At 39.5% G+C, this 18,072-nt stretch overlaps 1 long non-coding RNA gene across 2 annotated transcripts in view; it reads right to left on the bottom strand.

The window, feature by feature from the left end:
- Positions 1-284: 284 nt before the first annotated feature.
- LOC125097494 (uncharacterized) overlaps positions 285-18,072 on the bottom strand; it is a 49,723-nt gene continuing 31,935 nt past the window's right edge. For both annotated transcript variants that reach the window (XR_007126539.1, XR_007126540.1), the window contains exon 3: positions 285-390. This is a non-coding gene — a long non-coding RNA (uncharacterized LOC125097494). The remainder of the gene's footprint in view (positions 391-18,072) is intronic.

Below are 18,072 nucleotides of genomic sequence, written 5' to 3'. Positions count from 1 at the left end.
CTAAGTTTGCTATTATCAAATTCAGGATTTTTGCATCTTTAAGCATGAATGAAATTTTACTATATATATATATATAACAAATATATATATATATTTGTTATTCTACTATCCTGTTCAGGTTAATGTTTCTAGGTTACACCATCTCTTAGAATGAGTAGGGAAGTATATAGTCAGTTTATGTTTTGGTAACAAATGCCTGCAGAATTGAAATGACTTAAATATGAAATATTTACTTCTTGCCCAGGGTATGCAGATCACCTTCAGCAAAGCTGCACTAGGCTGTGCTCCGTTGAGTTCTAGATGTCTTCTCACTCCAGGACTAGCCTGAAGAGCAGCTACTCCTTGAGACCGATCCTCACACATCCAAGCCAAAGCTAGTGAGAAAGTCACCTAAAATCAATCACAGGGAGTATTTCCTTTTACTGTGTTTCAGAAAACCTTGTAAGCAATTAAAATCATCTGTTTCTTGAATGTATGATGGTGCTGCATCATTAAAGCATCTGAACCTAGTGTTTTCTTTGTAAAGGAATTTTAACTCTTAATTTATTTAATGGCTATGTGCATTTTCAGATTTTATATTTCTTCTTGACTCTCTTGGGTAAGTTACATTTCTCCAGAGGTATATAAATTTCATTTAGCTTTGCAAACGTATTGGAATAAGATTGTTTTTAATGTTACTTAATTGATTTTTAAACCTCGGCTGGATTCACATCCATATATGTTTTGTCATTTCTAATGCTACTTGTCTTTCTCTGCTGCTCCATATCACCACAGGTTTATCTTTTTTAATAATTTTAAAGAACAGCTTTATTATATTGATCTTTTTTTATATTATCTTTATTTCTCTTTCCAGTGAATTTTTAATCCCATTTTCTTTTTTTTTTAAAATCCCATTTTCTAAAAACATTTGAACATTATCCTATATATAATGAGAAGCACTTATTTTACCTCCATTCTTTCTGTATAAAAAAATGATGCCCAATGATAGACTAGTATCCTTTTATAGTTATGTCAGGGGTTGGAAATGTTGTTGGTAGATTGAATGCAAATATTTATAGTGCAAATTATGTGCTGTATAATCATCTTCCATGCAGCCTGTAATAATCTTGACAAATTTAGTATGTGTGCTGCCGAAGTGAGCACAATCTTGACAAATGAGGTGAGTTTTTAAACTAATTAAAAAATACCAAACAGCTTTTTCTGAAATGTACATGTCACAGAGATTCTATTTTTGTTTAGAACCTAGTAATAACCATACATGTTATAACACACACACAGATATGCTTTTTTTTTTTAAGGTTTTATTTATTCATTTGACAGACAGAGATCCCAAGTAGGCAGAGAGGCAGGCAGAGAGAGAGAGGGAGAAGCAGGCTCCCCGCCGAGCAGAGAGCCCGATGCAGGCCTCAGTCCCAGGTCCCCGGGATCATGACCTGAGCCAAAGGCAGAGGCTCAACCCACTGAGCCACCCAGGCACCCCAGATATGCTTCTTTTGTTATAGTAAATGTCACTTCTCTTTATCAGTGCTACACAGTATGACAAAATGCATGAGGCAAGAATATTTATGAAAAGTAGGTGTTTGAGAGTAATTATTTAAACAAATATTTTTTAAGATTTATTTATTTTAGAGAGAGAGTTGCGGGAGAGAAGGGGCAGAGGGAGATGGAGAGAGAAAAAAATCTCAAGCTGTCTCCCTGCTGAGCATAGAGCCCAATGCGGGGCTCAGTCTCATAACCCTGAGATCATGACGCTGAGATCACGATGACCTGAGCCAAATGAAGAGTTGGACACTTAACTGACTGAACCACCCAGGCACCCCTTGAAATTTTTAAAACCCATCATCATCTACATTGACAGTAGTTGTGTATGCATCAGAGAGACCAGTATAAATCATACAGCTATCACTAAAATAATTTTTTTAAAAAAATTAAATTACTTTAAGGTTCTCTGTTCATTATTCATATTTTCATAAATTTTTAAGTGTCATACTTATTCTTAATCATGGCTCACTAGTTCTTTTTCTTTTCTTCATTATATAAACTCTCAAGCCATGTGCTGTCTATTCTAGTTTGTTCTCATTCTTTTAGATTAAATACTTACATTGAAGGATCTCTTTCTTATTTCAGTTCACCAAAATGTACAGTAACTTCAATCATATTTTTGAAATGTAGAAAAAGAGAAGAATACAAATAAAACAACAGGTAGTTTTCTACCTTGTGCACAAGTCAACATGATTTCTTTTTTTTTTTTTTCAGGCAAAGTAGGAAATACAGGACAGGTTATTATATTTCATATAATATCTCTATAAATATAGGTAAAATTATGCTATATTTTTCAGCATGATATACTTTATTTCTAAAATAATATTATAATCATCAATTGATTCATTAAGGAATACCCAACATGTAAATGAACAAGGGAAGTTACTTTATGTTCTATTCTATAAAATACTTTTCACAATTCATAGGAAATTTTTCTACTTCTGCAACACATTGAAAATTACAAAACTGATAGGGGTGGGGGGTGGGAGGTTGGGGGCACCAGGTGGTGGGTATTGTAGAGGGCACGGATTGCATGGAGCACTGGGTGTGGTGCAAAAATAATGAATACTGTTATGCTGAAAAAATAAAAAATAGAAATAAAATAAAAAATGAAAAAAAAAGAAAATTACAAAACTGAGGTGTACAGTCATTTGATAAGAGAGTTGAGAAAATTTTTCCTACCAAATTAACACTGTAGTCTCATCAGAAAGGAAAAATAAAATTGAGGCAGCAAATGTGGACATATTAATTTAAGGTCCCTGAAGATCTTCTTGTTTTACTCAAGATGAACATATAAAACATAATAAACTCCTAAGAATGAAACTTTTCTTACTTTTTAGTCTTTTTTTTTTAAAGATAATTGTTGAAACAAAAAATAATGATAATAGCCGTGTCCCCTCAGTGATCTCCTCCCACACTACATATTTAATATCAGAGCTTTAAAATACATGAAGCAGAACTGAAATAAGAAATAGATGAACTCACAATTATAGTCAGAGATCTTAACATCCCCCCTCTCCATAACAGATAAAACAAGTAAGGTTATAACATAAGGGATTGAACAGATTTGAACAAAGGACGGCAAGAGGAGGCTGGAAGTGTTTTATTAAGTTAGAGAGCCAGGATCTTGTAGGAAAAGGAGAGGAAATCAGCAGGAGAGAACAATGCAACAATGTAAGCATGAATATGGTCAATGAGTGAGGACTCCTGCAAATGCTGGAAACGCTAGGAGTAAATGCAAGGATGATGAGTTAGTCAAGGCAAAAAGACAGGCACAGATAAAAGGAAGAATGAAGATTAAGAAGTTTTTGATTTGAAGGTGAAATTAAAGAAGCCTATATACCCCTCTCCCTTCCTATACTTGGGTTGCTTAGTACCACTGCAGATAACACGTGGTCCTGCGGATGGTCCTGCAGGACAGATTTATGGTGTCCAATCATTACTGTAGATGTATTCAAGGCTCCCTCTCTTCTGTTTCCTCAATCATCCCCTCCCTTCCTCATACTAAATATTCCCCCTGGACAATCATATATGTGTTAATGAGTCTAATTATAATCTTGGTACTTAGGACTCCTAAATTTACAGCTGCCCTTTCCAGAGCCTTATGTCCAATGTTGATGCCTTTGACTCTACTCTACCTGGAAACCTCCCCAACTCAATATGTTCAGAAGCATACCTATGGTTGATATCTATTGTCATATAAGATGGCACACAAATGTCCACTTACTGAAGCCAGAAACTTGAGGATCACCCTAAATTTCTCCTTTCCTTTACTCTATATTGAATCAGTTATCAATTTCTATCAGAACTTCTTTTTTTATCATACTTATCACTGCCATTTTCCTACTGCTAACATATTGTGCGGTCTTGTCAGTATTCTTTTAGAGAAGAGCAAGAACTTCCTAACCATCAAAAAAATGAAAAAGCAACCTACTGAATGGAAGAAAATATTTGCATGTGATGTATCTGATACAGGGTTAATATCCAAAATATATTTAAAGACTCCTATAACTCAATAACAAAAAAATAAAGAATCCAACTTAAAATGGGCAGAAGACCTAAACAGAATTTTTTTTCCAAAAAAAGACATGCAGTAACCAATAGGTACATAAAAAAGGTGCTCAACAGCATTAATCATCTGGGCAATGTCAATCAAAACCACTCCCTACCTTACTATTCCTGAAAATTCCTATTCATCCTTTAGATCTCTCCTCAAAAACCTTCCCCATAAAGCTTTCTAAGATTCTGCCACTCAGTCTTAAGTGCTCCTTCTCCTATATACCTATGTGCACTTTGACTTTCATAAGATTAGGTGCTGAAAGAATTTGGTACAAATAAAATGATGATAAATCAGAGCATGACTTCACATCAATAAGATTTTACAGAGATTCTCAAAGTAAGACCGTGGGAGTATGAAGGAAATTTCAGAGGAAAGGGAGTTTAGATACTCGTTGAACTCTGTGCCATTTGGACTGAGCTCTGGGAGAGGAGTAAGGGTAGGGGACAGTAAGTGATAATACAATGTCCAGATTGATTGTAGAATCTGAGAGTAGAGATCAGAGCCTCTCTTCCTGAATAGAACCTCAGGGAGGGATGGAACAATAAGAGAAAAATGGCAACATCATGTATCTCAGCAGACAAGGCTACTGAGGATGGAACAGAAATAGGATGATGACATTGTCGGCCTGAGAGGTACACATAGATCGGGTCTCAGCCACAGAGTGGATTTTCAGGACCCATTTCAGGGTCTTGTGGCAGCAAAGTTGATTTCTCACCACCAAGGACCAAGGTGCACCACCAAGGACCACCAAGGAAGGGTGCAGAAGTAGCAAGAAGAGCTGCCAGAACTGGGGTTCTGGAACCAGCAATAATGTATCACGACTCCCATGGGCAAACAACATTGAGTCAGTTAAGATTCATCCTTGGAGTTGTTTAGGTGTCCAACCTTTTTCCTCATTTCCAGCTCCAAAGGTAAATTGTAACCGGTAGCTGGTCCTGGTAGCCAGGCCAAGTCATGGTGATTTTACTGGGGGAGGGTCTAGAAAAATCTTTGTTCACACCACAGAAGGAGGCCCTGGAAGAGCCAGACCCTTTCTGTCTCTGAGCATTGCTGTCTCTTGATATCTCTGCAACCACTCCGGCCATTTTACAGTCTAAGGCAAGACAAACTGAGAGCAAAGCTAACATAAGGAGGAGGCAAAGAAACAAATGAAGAACCAAGGTCCTTCATGATGTTGAGCCACTGTAACGGTTCTGAAATCTAACCTCCAATTAGGTGAGGTAATACATTTTTCTTTATTATTTAAACCACGTTGGGTCAGGATTTTCTGTTACTTGAAATCAAAAGCATTTGAATTATCTAATTCTATAACTTAAACTTGCCCTCTGAAAACCAGCACAATCCTCCTCCTTTGCTGATTTGCAAGAGTTTCATTCTCAATTGTATGCTATTTTGTGTTGAAAGTTCAATAAAATATCAAATAAATGGCAGAGAGGGAGGCCAGGGTGGTGTACATAGTACATGTTGTATAAAAACACTCAGCTGAGGGTTGTGCAGACAGCCTACGTTGGTGGAGAGATCTTAAAGGGTAGGGAACTGAGACTCCCTGCTTGAGGGGGTAGAGTTCAGTCTGCCCTGCTAGTTGTCATTGTCCAAGGGTGCCTGAGACTGGTTGGCATGTGGAGGGATATTCATGAATGTTTTCTTAGGAAGCTACCTCAGGGAGAGACATTCAATTAACTAATAATTTTAGATAACTACAAAATTAACCACTGCTGCATGGTTGGCATCAAATAGGATCCCTACTCAGTATGCTTTCACGGTCTCTGTTCTTCAGAGGCTAGAAGCCTAAAGAAGAGAAAAGAAAGCAGACAGTGGGAGTCGCACAGGCTCGTGGGAGTAAGAACCTAAGAGAGGGAAGGACGGCGGGTTGGAGAAGGGGGAAGGAAGGTTAAAATGCACAGGACCTAGGGTAGCACCAATTGCTGTTTAGCTCCTTCTGATCGGGAAACTTGGTTGAGGAGGACAGCAAGTAAGAGTGGAACAGTGTGACAGTCTGAACCCATTAGGAAAGGTGAGTTGATGTAATAGCAGCAAAGAAGTGGCAGGCATGGTGGGCCCAAAGAGGATTTTGAGAGTCTGATATCGAAGAGACAGACGTAGAGGGGAAGGGCTAAGAAGTAACTAAGGTGGCTGAGTGGGCAGGGAGGATGGGGGACAACGAAGGACAGGGGAAGAGACACTGTGCGCACCACATGTTGTCTTATTATCCTGTCATCTGGATGGATGAAAAGAGAAAGGCCATTTCAGAAAATAGCATAATCTTTCATCACTGGCAAAAGATTCCACATGCAGAGATAAAAAATTGCATTATTGAAGGTATTTAGCATAACACTAATCATCTCTTTTTATTTTGAAAGCACAAAGAGATACTGTGCATATTTTATTAAGATATTTGCCTTAATCTGCTTCAAAATGCAGTCACCATACAAACTGGCTTACTGAGCCATTTCTAGGGGAAAACTGTGGACTTGTTGTAAAGGCCATTTGATTAGCCTACACCTAACTGTCAATATTCTTTTTTAAATTTCCTTTGAAATGCCTAATATTTTATGACAACTTTCTGCTCTGCTTACTGAGAAAGGTTGAGAAGAAAAAAAATTTTTAATCTGCCTCTGTTTAATTGCTTCCTTCCCTGTGATGACTAGTTTCTTTTTGCTTTTGTTTTTCCCTTGTGTTTGTTTTTGTTTACTACCTTGCAGGTTGTGACCCAAGCAGAGCCTTTGGATCCTAAAGAAGCTGCATCTTCACCCCCAGATACAGACTTTGCAGCTTCCTGAGCACCATCAGACCCTTCCATTGAAGACTCAGAATGGAAGCTTTGGACCACATGTCCTGGATATTCTCAAAGATCCAAGGTCTTTGTTTCAGTATTTTCCTTTGAGAGCTAAAACTAGTATATGTACCATGGAATGATGAAAGAACTTGGACTTTAAGATTCAATGGATCTTGTATTTTTTCCAAATTATGACTATTATAGAAATTTAACCTTCTTATGCCTCAATTACCTATTTGTAAAAAGGGGTGACGATAATGGTCATCTTCCACATGTCTTATGACAATTAGGTAAAATAAGATTATGATATATGATTAAAAGAAGCATTCAATGAATAGTATCCTCCTCTAATTTTCTTCAAACAGGTAGATTCAATTTTTTAAACTAATAAAAAGACTTTATTTGGGTCTTTTGTTCTACTTTGTTATGCTTCTTACGGATCATGGGAAACTGAAAATTTGTTCCCAGCCAAGCTCTCATCCTAGACTTCATGTCCGATTTAGACTTTCATCACCTAGCTTTCCTTTAAATTATCTTTCTTTTCTTCAAATAAGACATTCAGGTCCCCTTTTCTTTTTTTTTCTTTCTTTTTTTTTTTTTTTTTTTTAAATAGCAGCCGGTTATTATTGCTGTTTTTCTAGGGATTTTTTTCCCCATACATTTCCCAGGTCTTTACTCTTTTTCTATCACTTTAATTCAGGCTTCAACCACTTCCTAGTCAGATCAGGTGAAAGCATTTTCCTTCCCGTACCCTCAATGTATTTCATACCTAGTAATCTTTTTTTTTAAGATTTTATTTACCCATTTGACAGACAGATCATCAGTAGGCAGAGAGGCAGGCAGAGAGAGAGGGGGGAAGCAGGCTCCCTACTGAGCAGAGAGCCCCATGTGGGGCTCGATCCCAGGACCCTGAGATCATGACCTGAGCCGAAGGCAGAGGCCTAAACCACTGAGCCACCCAGGCGCCCCTCAGGTCCCCTTTTCTAATGCACTTTGCAATTGGCATTGCTTCAAATAATATGCCACTCTCATTAATATTAAACTTGCAAATGAAAATAATTTTCTCTCATTCCTAAATTTTTTAAAGTACAATATGGATGATGTGTGTCTCTTTGAAAAGTTTTCCATAAAGTGCTGCTGATGTTTTCTTTCTCTTTAGTCTCCTTCCCTTAGCAGCAGAGGCATTCCAAGCAGTGCCACCAATCATTACCACTGAATGACAATTGCTGCATCTTACAGTGGGAAAAAGCACTGAAATGCAACTCAAGAGACTGGGTTTTAGCCCCAGCTCTGCTATCAACCAGCTGGGAGAAGCTTAACTAGCTCACTAAATATTCTGCTATATTAATTGATTAGAACAGAATTGCTCTTCCCAATAGCCTTGAGCACAACATTACCATTCTGTTAATTAAGAAAAAAAGTGGGGGAGGGGGCACCTGGGTGGCTCAGTGGGTTAAGCCGCTGCCTTCGGCTGGGGTCATGATCTCAGGGTCCTGGGATCGAGGCCCGCATCGGGCTCTCTGCTCAGCAGGGAGCCTGCTTCTCTCTCTCTCTCTCTCTCTCTGCCTGCCTCTCTGTCTACTTGTGATCTCTCTCTGTCAAATAAATAAATAAAATCTTAAAAAAAAAAAAAAGTGGGGGAGGGAAGAGCATTTCATACCAGATTAAACAGAATAAAATGTTTCTAAACTGCAGAACTTCTCAGGGCCTTTGGTATGCTAATGAATATGATGAATCCTTAGAAAAATGTATGTGCTGGATATCAGTAAGTACAATGTCATGATATTACTACGAAGAAAACAGAGACAATTTAGGAAATTCTGCATGGGATAATTTCTGAAGTCCCTTTCTTTTCCATAATGCTGATTACTGATTGATTAATATTTAGATAACATTGAATTAGTTCTTGCTATGTACCAAACAATGTGGTAGCACAGGAGCACTGGTCATACTGAGAAGAATGATATAATCTCTCCCCATAAAGATTTAGCAATGTAGTGAGGGAGAATATGATACCAGAGTTACTCAAATCCAAATCATTTCTTAATTTTATTCATATCCTCGCCTCACATCTATCTCAAAGACAGGTGAGGAGCGCCTGGGTGGCTCAGCGGGTTAAGCCTCTGCCTTCAGCTCAGGTCATGATCTCGGGGTCCTGGGATCAAGCCCCACATCAGGCTCTCTGCTCAGCGGGGAGCCTCCTTCCCCCTCTCTCTCTGCCTACTTGTGATCTCTCTCTCTGTCAAATAAATAAATAAAATTAAAAAAAAAAAGACAGGTGAAACTAGATATGTGTAGAGTGAGGGTCAGTCAAGCCTCTTTGGTGACAGTGGGTTGTTTATGCCAGCAGTGGAAACCCTTCTGCTCATTCCCACTGCTCTCCTTGGAGGGATGCTCAACCACTACTACTCATTTTAGTGATCTCTAAAGGGAGGAGTTGTTGCAAAAGGATATTCTCCTCCATAAAGAGATCTCACAGACAACAAGAAAAATACAAATACCTCATTAGGGAGAATTAGTAGAAAAAGGATACATGAACTAAAAATCTACAAAAATAAAATAAACCTTAAAATGAAATGAAATATAGCACAGTATAGTATAATATAGTGTGATATGATATGACATACACACATACACAACGAACCATGCTGGGCCATAGAAATGAAAAATGACTAGATTAAAGGGAAGACAGAAAAATGACTGATAGATTTAAGGGAAAGAAAGAAAAAGAAAAATGACTAATAGATTTAAGGAAAAACAGACACATAGACAAGCAATTATAAAACACTATGGTAATGCTAAGATAGAAAGCTCTAAGCAAAGAGAAGTTATCTTTCTCTGGACCATGTCCATAAAGGCATCCCAGAAGAAGAAGTGTCTTAGCTGAGTCTTGAAGGACCCAGACTGACAAACGAGGGAAATGAGTCCAAGCCAAGTATTCGTTCTTTTCTGTGGTATTATCTAAAAATAGTATGGCCCAATAGGGTCCAAAACTTGGAAAACTGAATGATCGTCTCTTCCAAGTAGAAATAAAGGCGATCTCCCTATTCTTTGACCTTATTCCTGAAGCTTCCTTTTGGATATTTACTTTATATACCATTAGTCCCTTAATGCACAGCTACTTGAACTCTGAGACAAGGAGTCGCTGCAGGTAATTTATTTCAGATTGTTCTAGAAAACAGAAGTGAAGAAACAGAAAAGTGAGACAGGCATATTTATTTCCTATTGCTTCGGTAACCAGTTACCACAAATTTAGGGACTTAACGCAATACAAATTTATTATTTTAGAGTTTTGTAGATTAGTAGTCGAACAGAGGTTTCAAGGGGCTAAAATCATTGTGTCAGTAGCCTGCATTCAATTCTGGAGGCTCTAGGGGAGAATGTGTTTCCTTGCCTTTTTCAGTTCTAGAGGCCTGTCTATATTCCTTGGCTCATGAATCCTTCCGCCATATTCAAATCCAATGACTTTGCCTCTCTAGGACTAGTCTTCCATAGTCACATTTTGCCAGGAAAGTTCCTCTGCATTTGAAGCGTCCTGTGATTAGCTTGAGCCCCCCTGGAATATCCAGGGCAATCTCCCCATCTCATGGTCCTTAAACTCAGTCATATTGGCAAGGTCTCTTTTGCCATGTAAGTTAATATATTAATGTATTCTGGGAGTTATGATGTGGACATCTTCGGGGACCATTCTGCATACCACAGAGTGAATGGTAGGGAGAACAATCAATGGTGCTTTGATGAGTGTATTAACCTATGGGATGCAGTTTTGCTGGTGGTCCTCTGAGGAGCTGTGCAGAATGCATATCAGAATTGTCCCACTCTAGGACAGGAAGACTGAAGCATTCTACCACCACCTGTTCCCCGGGGGTTGAAGGCTGAGCTTGGAGACATTAACACCTCCCCATTTTGGGGTGGTCCCTGTCATATGTGAATGCTCTGTACAGCTTAAGGAGTAGCCAAGCAGAGACATGTGACAGCACATAACTGTTCAGTACTTCTTGGTTAAAATCAGGTGGGTCAAGAGGATGTTATATTGTATCTAACAAGTATGCCTCAATCTGTTAAACACACTTTACCGTGTGTAAAGTGTGTAAAGAACAGATTAATTAAGAAATTTAGGGCTGTGTCCTAAATGCCCTTTATTGAGGCAATAAGAAATGCCAGTTGTTGGGGACACTGTCATATTTGGATAATGATGACTGTCCTCTGAGCACCAGAGAGTAGGAGATGCTGTCATGGAACAGAATCTATAGTTTCAGGGGAGGCGACATGCTTTCAGAGTTGCAGAAGCCAGAAGACACTGCAAAGGCAGACAGAAGTACCATAATGGGTAGCTAAGCCAGAGTAGTCAACAACGCACCTTGGCCTATCTTGATCTATCACGATGACTAATAGATCATTATCTTAGGCATGAGATAGGTGGTCAGCGGACTAGTGAATTGCTTGATTTGTAGAACAAGAAAAAAAAATTCAGAGCTGGCAAAAAGGTTAATATCTACTACTTCAATAGGGCATTGCAATTCCTTGCTCAGTTACCATATCTGAGTCAAATCTCAGATGCAAGTGCCATTGGTTGAAGCAGAGACGTTTTCTTCTTGAGGAAGTACCCTGATCATCACTGCAATTATACTTAATAAATATTCCTCCAATAATTCCCCAAAGAGATGGGATGCTGTTTATCAGAGTAACTTCACACTGAATAGAGGGGAAAATTCAGACTTTTTGAGAACTGCTACATGCAAGGCTTGGGGAAGCAATAATACCTGAGGTTCCCAAACTCCATCATAAGGGTTGTCATGGACATTTACTGAGGCCAGGTGATAAATGTATCCTAAACGATTACATCTTAGAGCCACTGCAGTGGTTCTGTGAACCAAACAAATATTTGTTGGGAGAAATCAACAAAAGTTCTGGATGCTTTACTCTTGCTATTGCCCTAATAATAATTCTTTTTAATCCCCATAAGTAAAGAGAAGAAGAAGTAGTTTGCTTTCATATGGAGAAAACAGCAGTTCACATTCAATGTCTTTTTCCGGGGCTGTGTTAATTCTCATGCTCTCTGTCACAACATAGTAGGACGCTGACTGTCTTAAAATTCTGCAGAATGATACATTGCTCTGATGTTCTGATAACTTCATGTTCAGCAGAAAGTGGCAAGTACTCTGGACACTCTGCCAACATATTTGCATGTCAGAAATAGGAAATAAACTTAGAGGTCCATCATATTGATAAATTTTGTGTAAGTCCATTGATCTGAGACATGCCAAGACAACCTCTTTAAAGTAAAGGATAAATTATTGCTCCATGTACCCCCTGACATTAATATATATATATGTATATATATATACACACTTATATAAATATAAATATTTATATAATATAAATATTTATATAATATAAATATAAATATTTATATTATATAAATATATATTTAATATTTAATATATTTAATATTTATATTTAATATGATATCATATATATATGTATGTGTATATATATATATCAATCCTTATTAGATCTTGAGGCAGTATAAGCCATACCTGAGAATATTCCCCCAAACCATTCTCCATCAGGTGACTTAGAAGGCTATCAGTTTTAAGGGGAACCCAAATCAGTAAAGGGTTCTGCAGCAGGTCTAAGCTCTAGTTCAATCTTCCCTGCCTCTTAGGTCATAGGATCTTGCAGATCTAATGGTGGTAGAGAGGACAAGCCCTAGCAGAAGGGTCCTAGGGTTCTAGAGCAAGATCTCATGTTCTTCAGCAAAGGGCTACTCGTCACTTGAAAACTAGGTTCTGGCATGCTCCTGAGCCCCAGTAAGGCTCTAAGAGCTTGATAATGAAATATCAGTGACTATGCAATATCAGTAACTGTCACATATTCAAAGTTACAATGTAGAGTGGGTGTGAGAACAATTCCTTGTATAGTAGAAATGATCCAATGGGGATCAAGCCCAGCCTGGTCCAGAGAGCACTAGTAAAATACATGAACATGTGTCTAAGACTCTCATTTCACCTATTACTATTGAACTGATACTGCTCCCTCACTTTCTACCTAAGAACTCAGGAATTTTCCCATGACCAGCTGATAAGGGAGGAAAATTCTCAAGCTTCCCTTAATGGATCGGTTGGCTCAGTACATTGGTGCAAGCCAAAAATGGACTGCTGCTAAATTACAGTCCCACTCAGAGTTGGCCCTGAAGGATAATGGTGCAGGGAAATCCTCTCAGTGGGTGGAGCTGCAAACATTTCAGGTCATCAAATTTATATGAAGGAAGAAATAGCCTAGGAAATAATATAAACAGACTCCAGTGGCTTGGATGGTTGATCAAGAGCCTGGAATGTTAGGAGAATAGAAGCAGGGAGTTTGAGGGTGAAACGTGGGTGGACTTGAGAAGTGGCACAGATTGGGAAGGCACCTGTGCTCACGGCATTGCACCCCAGAGAGTGGGACATCAGTCAGGTTCCATCTGTGGTCACCACAAAGATGGTATGTAAGAGGACTATACACAGAGTACCCCGAGTGGTACAGATGAACCCTATTCATGGACCTAAAACATGAGCACCCTTTCACCAATGCTACTGCTGAAGACTGAGACTGACCTATCAGCAGCAGGGACCAAATTAGGTGATCTCCCCTGAACACCTGACTTATGCAGCCAAATTCCTCTTGACATTTCCACATATATACTGAATCAACATCTCAAGGAGGAAGGAATGATGGAAGGGAAGGAGGGAGGGAGGGAGGGAGAGACAGAAAGGTAGGAAGGAAAGTGTAATGGATTGAATATTATCTCCCAAAAAGATATGTCTAAGTCCTAGGTCCAAACTTCACACCTCTGGTATCTATGATTATGACCTTGTTTGGGAATAGGGTCATTGTAGATGTAATTAAGTAATTAAGAATCTCAGGATGAGAACCTTCCAGATTTGGGGTGGACCTTATAAGATAAAGGAGAGGGAGATTTGACACACAGAGATACTGAGGGAAGAGACAATGGGAAGACAGAAGAAGAGATGGAGTTATGTTGCCACTAACAAAGGAATACTTGGAACCACCAGAAGCTGGAAGGTAAGGAAGGATCCTTCCCTAGAACCTTCGGAAGGAGCATGGCCCCGCAGACACCTTTATTTCAGACTTCTGACTTTCAGAACTGTAAGAAAATAAGTTCTTGCTGTTTTAAATCACCAGATTTGTGCTAATTTGTTGCAGCAGCCCTAGGAACCTGATACAGGGAGAAAGAAGATACATACGCAAGAATTGCAAATATTTGATAAGAGCTTCATCTTTGATATAATTCATAAGTGGAGAGATAGTAAGTGATTGTAATGATTCCTTCTAGCCCAAAACATTCATGAGTCTAATCAAGGTCTTGCAATACATATCTACTGTGTTTTGTAGGAACTAAGGAAAGACCAGGGAGATTGAATTCTGTGCTCCCTCAGCCATGTACCTTGAGGTTCCACTGCAGTACAGGTTGTGTAGACAGACTGAGTAAATCTTTTCTCCCGTAATGGAAATAGGACAGTTTCCTTGGCATTGTTCTGTGGAAGAAGTATATGTAGGAAATTGCCCTGCAAGAATGCAGTCAGAACTATTTGATTCAAAGTAGTTAACACAATTTTTATAAGCATAGAAGAAAGAAAATAGATTTTATTTTAGTTCTAATGCAGCAGGGATTGAAGAAAATGGAAAATACTAATGAATGTAATTCAGGTCTAAAATATACAGAGAAGTGAACTTAATAAGCAAATTGGCCTCCGGCCCTAACATTAGGTTTCATTTCTGCAGGTAGAATAATTATGTAAAAAAAAAAAAAACTAACATTTTTGGTTCTCAACTTTGTTAATTAGGCAGGAAAGTTGGAGGTAAAAATTTATTCTCCTGGTTCTTAGGCAGAGATGTAGTGTTTCAGTGTGCTTCCAGAAATTCAAATATAGAGATGAACATACAGATGTTCTGGTACTTTTCGAATGTCGATATTTGGGTGTAAGTAATACAGATACACTGGCTTATATGTGATTTTATTAACAACACACTTTTGCTATCCACAATCACTCCCCAGTAAGCTTGTCTAAGTTTCATGGCTTTAAAATACCATCTTACGGCTGACAACTCCCAAATTTGTATCTCCAGCTCAGACTTCTTCCCCTAACATCAGACTCAGACATCCAACTGCCTCTTGACATCTCCACACATGAATTGAATGAACACCTCAAACTTAACATGTCCAAACCCCCTGATGTCCCCCCTCAAGCCTGCTTCCTCTCCTCACTTCTCTGCATTCATTAGTGGCATCTCCCTTCTTGTCACCATTTTCCTCTGGCATCTCACAATCAGTCCTTCATGAAATTCAGCCATCTCTCCTGTCAGAATACATCTAAATTCTGATCACTTCAAACATTGCCACCCTAAGGCAATTCCATCATCCTGACCTGAATCTTGCAATAGTTTCCAACTGGTATTTCTGCTCCCACCGTCCTACAATCTAATTCTCAAATAGCTGCAGGAAAGATCCTTGTAAAACATTAAGTGAGATCATGCCATTCTTTTGCTCAAAATCCTGCAGTTTCTTTCCTTCTTACTGAGAGTAAAAGGTTCCCCTTACCGACTTCCACAAACTTGCCTGCAGCTACTGGATTCTAGCCCATCCTCCCTTGCTACCAGCCTTCTTCTCTTTGAGTACAGCGGGAAAGGCTCCTCTCAAGGCTTTTGCTACTGCTGTTCCCTCACCTAGAATGGTCTTCTGTTAGTCCAAGTCTTCCAAGAGGCAGACACCAAGATGGGATTAAATGTGCCTGAATTTTATTAGAGGATTTCCTATAATGCAAGTCTGACCCTGGTGAGGGGGAGAGGGAAGGAAGGTTGGGTGGTAGCATCTTTGAATGCCACACACGCTATGGAAGTTTCCATAAAGCCCTCAGGGAGTTCTCAAGCCAAAGTCAGCTGTCTGGAGAGTCTAGGTGTCCCAGGAATGGGCCTGCCTTGATGCTGGAACCCCTGAATCTTGTGGAAGTCAGAATTCTGCAAACCACCCCCAAAGATGTTCACATCCTCATCTCTGGAACCTGTAAGTATTACTTTTTTTTTTTTTTTTTTTGGCCAAAGTAATGAAGGTTAGAGATCTTAAAGTAGGGACATTCTCCTGAATTGGGGACAAATCCAACACATAAACCTTAAAAGAGAAAAACCTAGTGAACTGTTGTGGGAATGCAGGTTCTTCAGGAGCCAAGAAGCTCCAGCGGACAGTCAGCAAGAAAATGAGGACTTGGGTCCTACAGCTGCAAGGAACTAATTCTGCCAAAGACCTCAGTGAGCTGGGAAGCAAATTCTCCTCCGGAACCTATAGATAGAAGTCCAGACCTGCCTACTCCTCGATTTTAGCCGAGGAAGCAGCCAAGCCCATCCAGGCTTCCTACCTATGGAAACTGTGCGATAGTAAGTTTGTATTGTTTTGAGCAACAAGTTTAGGGTAACTTGCTATGGTGGCAATAGGAAACAAGCACACCCTGTAGCTGGAGGTCTGTGAGGCACATTTGGCAGGCCTCTATTCCAACCCATGGGGAGGCACAGCCCAGCCCTTTACTCCCCAGCCCTCCCCTGCCTCACTCTCTACAGCACGCATATATCAGTTTTTAATACTCCTTATCATTTCCTGATTGGTTTGGCTTATTGCTGTTTTCTTCCAGAAGGACAAAAATTTTCATCTGTGTGCTCACTGACGGGCTTCTGACAGTGCCCAGAACATAAGAAAATGCTCTTTAAAACTGAAGGAATGACTATCAATACTCTAGCATTTGCATTTGGTCTGGATTATGGCAGCACACACTTAATTGAATGCATGGGACGTGGGTCAAGAAGTCCAAGTACAGAAGGATATAAAGCTAGGGGTGCCTGGGTAGCTCAATCGGTTAAGCAACCAACTCTTGATTTCGGCTTGTGCCCTGATCTCAGGGTTGTGAGATCCAGCCCCGTATTGGGCTTTACAATGGGCATGGGCTCTTGAGATTTTCTCTCTCCCCTTCTGCCCCTTTCCTCTAAAAAAAAAGAAAGGAAGATGTAAAGCTATAAAAGCTATAAAAACTGAGGATCAGTGCCATCGATCTGCTATCTTCCTACCTAGGAATCATGTGGTCACTGATCATCAGAGTGACGGCATCTTCTATGTGCATGCTCACAGACTGACTAGTACTTTGCTGAGAGGGACACCTCCTACAAATCTTTGGCTCACTCCTTGGCAAGGAGATGGCTAGCCCCTTCCCTTCTCCTCCCTCCTTGGGTATCCTGGAGCTACCCACTTAGTCCAAGAGAGCTGGTAAACCCTGTCTTTGGCATTTTACAGTTTGCAAATCACATTGACACCTGTGATCTGGTTATTTTGATGAGGTCATTCACCTTATGTCCAAGTGATACAGTCTACAATTTAGAGATAAATTGAGGCTCAGAAAGACAGTCATTTGCTCAATATTATGCAAATAATTAGAAGCAGAGCCTGCACTCAAACCCATAATGTCCAACTTCAAATTCCATGTTGATCACCTTGGGACAACGCGCCTTTTGGCTTTGGGCTTGACTGGCTTAAAAATGATGAATGAGAAAGAAGGCATGGGGGAAGAGAGAGATCAGTTTAAGAGAGCTAACTGTAGTAGAGTAAGAAAATTTTGAGAAGGGGAAAAAAATTAGGGCATAATAAATTTAGGAAGAGTACCAAAAAGCTTTATTTTTGAATATGCCTAAAAACAGACGACATGCATTAAATATGTACACAGTCACTGGTGACTCACCCATATATTTCATTAACCTGGACATGACACTGGGAAAATCCTAATGAAAACCATGACTCTACATGCTGAGTACAACATGAGGAGAGAATCATAAGCATTGCTGAAGTCAGAACATCTTAAATTATCATCTCACCTCAAGATCACTGTGGCTTACACCTGCCTAGAGGAGAGCATCAGGAACACGTATCACCAGGGTTTCCTCATATCCCATGCTGATCACAATTCATTTGTCTTCTAAAATGGAGGCTGCTGTGGGGAGTCTGGGTGGCGCAGCTGGTTACGCATTTGACTCTTGGTTTTGGCTCAGGTCCTGATCTCAGTCCTGATCTCAGGGTCATGAGATTGAGCCCCACGTTTGCTTGAGAGTCTGGTTGAGATTCTCTCTACTTTTTCCCTCTCCCCCTCTTATAATC

The sequence above is a fragment of the Lutra lutra genome, chromosome 4, assembly GCF_902655055.1.
Source record: "Lutra lutra chromosome 4, mLutLut1.2, whole genome shotgun sequence".
NCBI lineage: Eukaryota > Metazoa > Chordata > Mammalia > Carnivora > Mustelidae > Lutra > Lutra lutra.
Note: the sequence above shows the minus strand (reverse complement) of the source record. Positions and strands in the feature narration are given on the sequence as shown.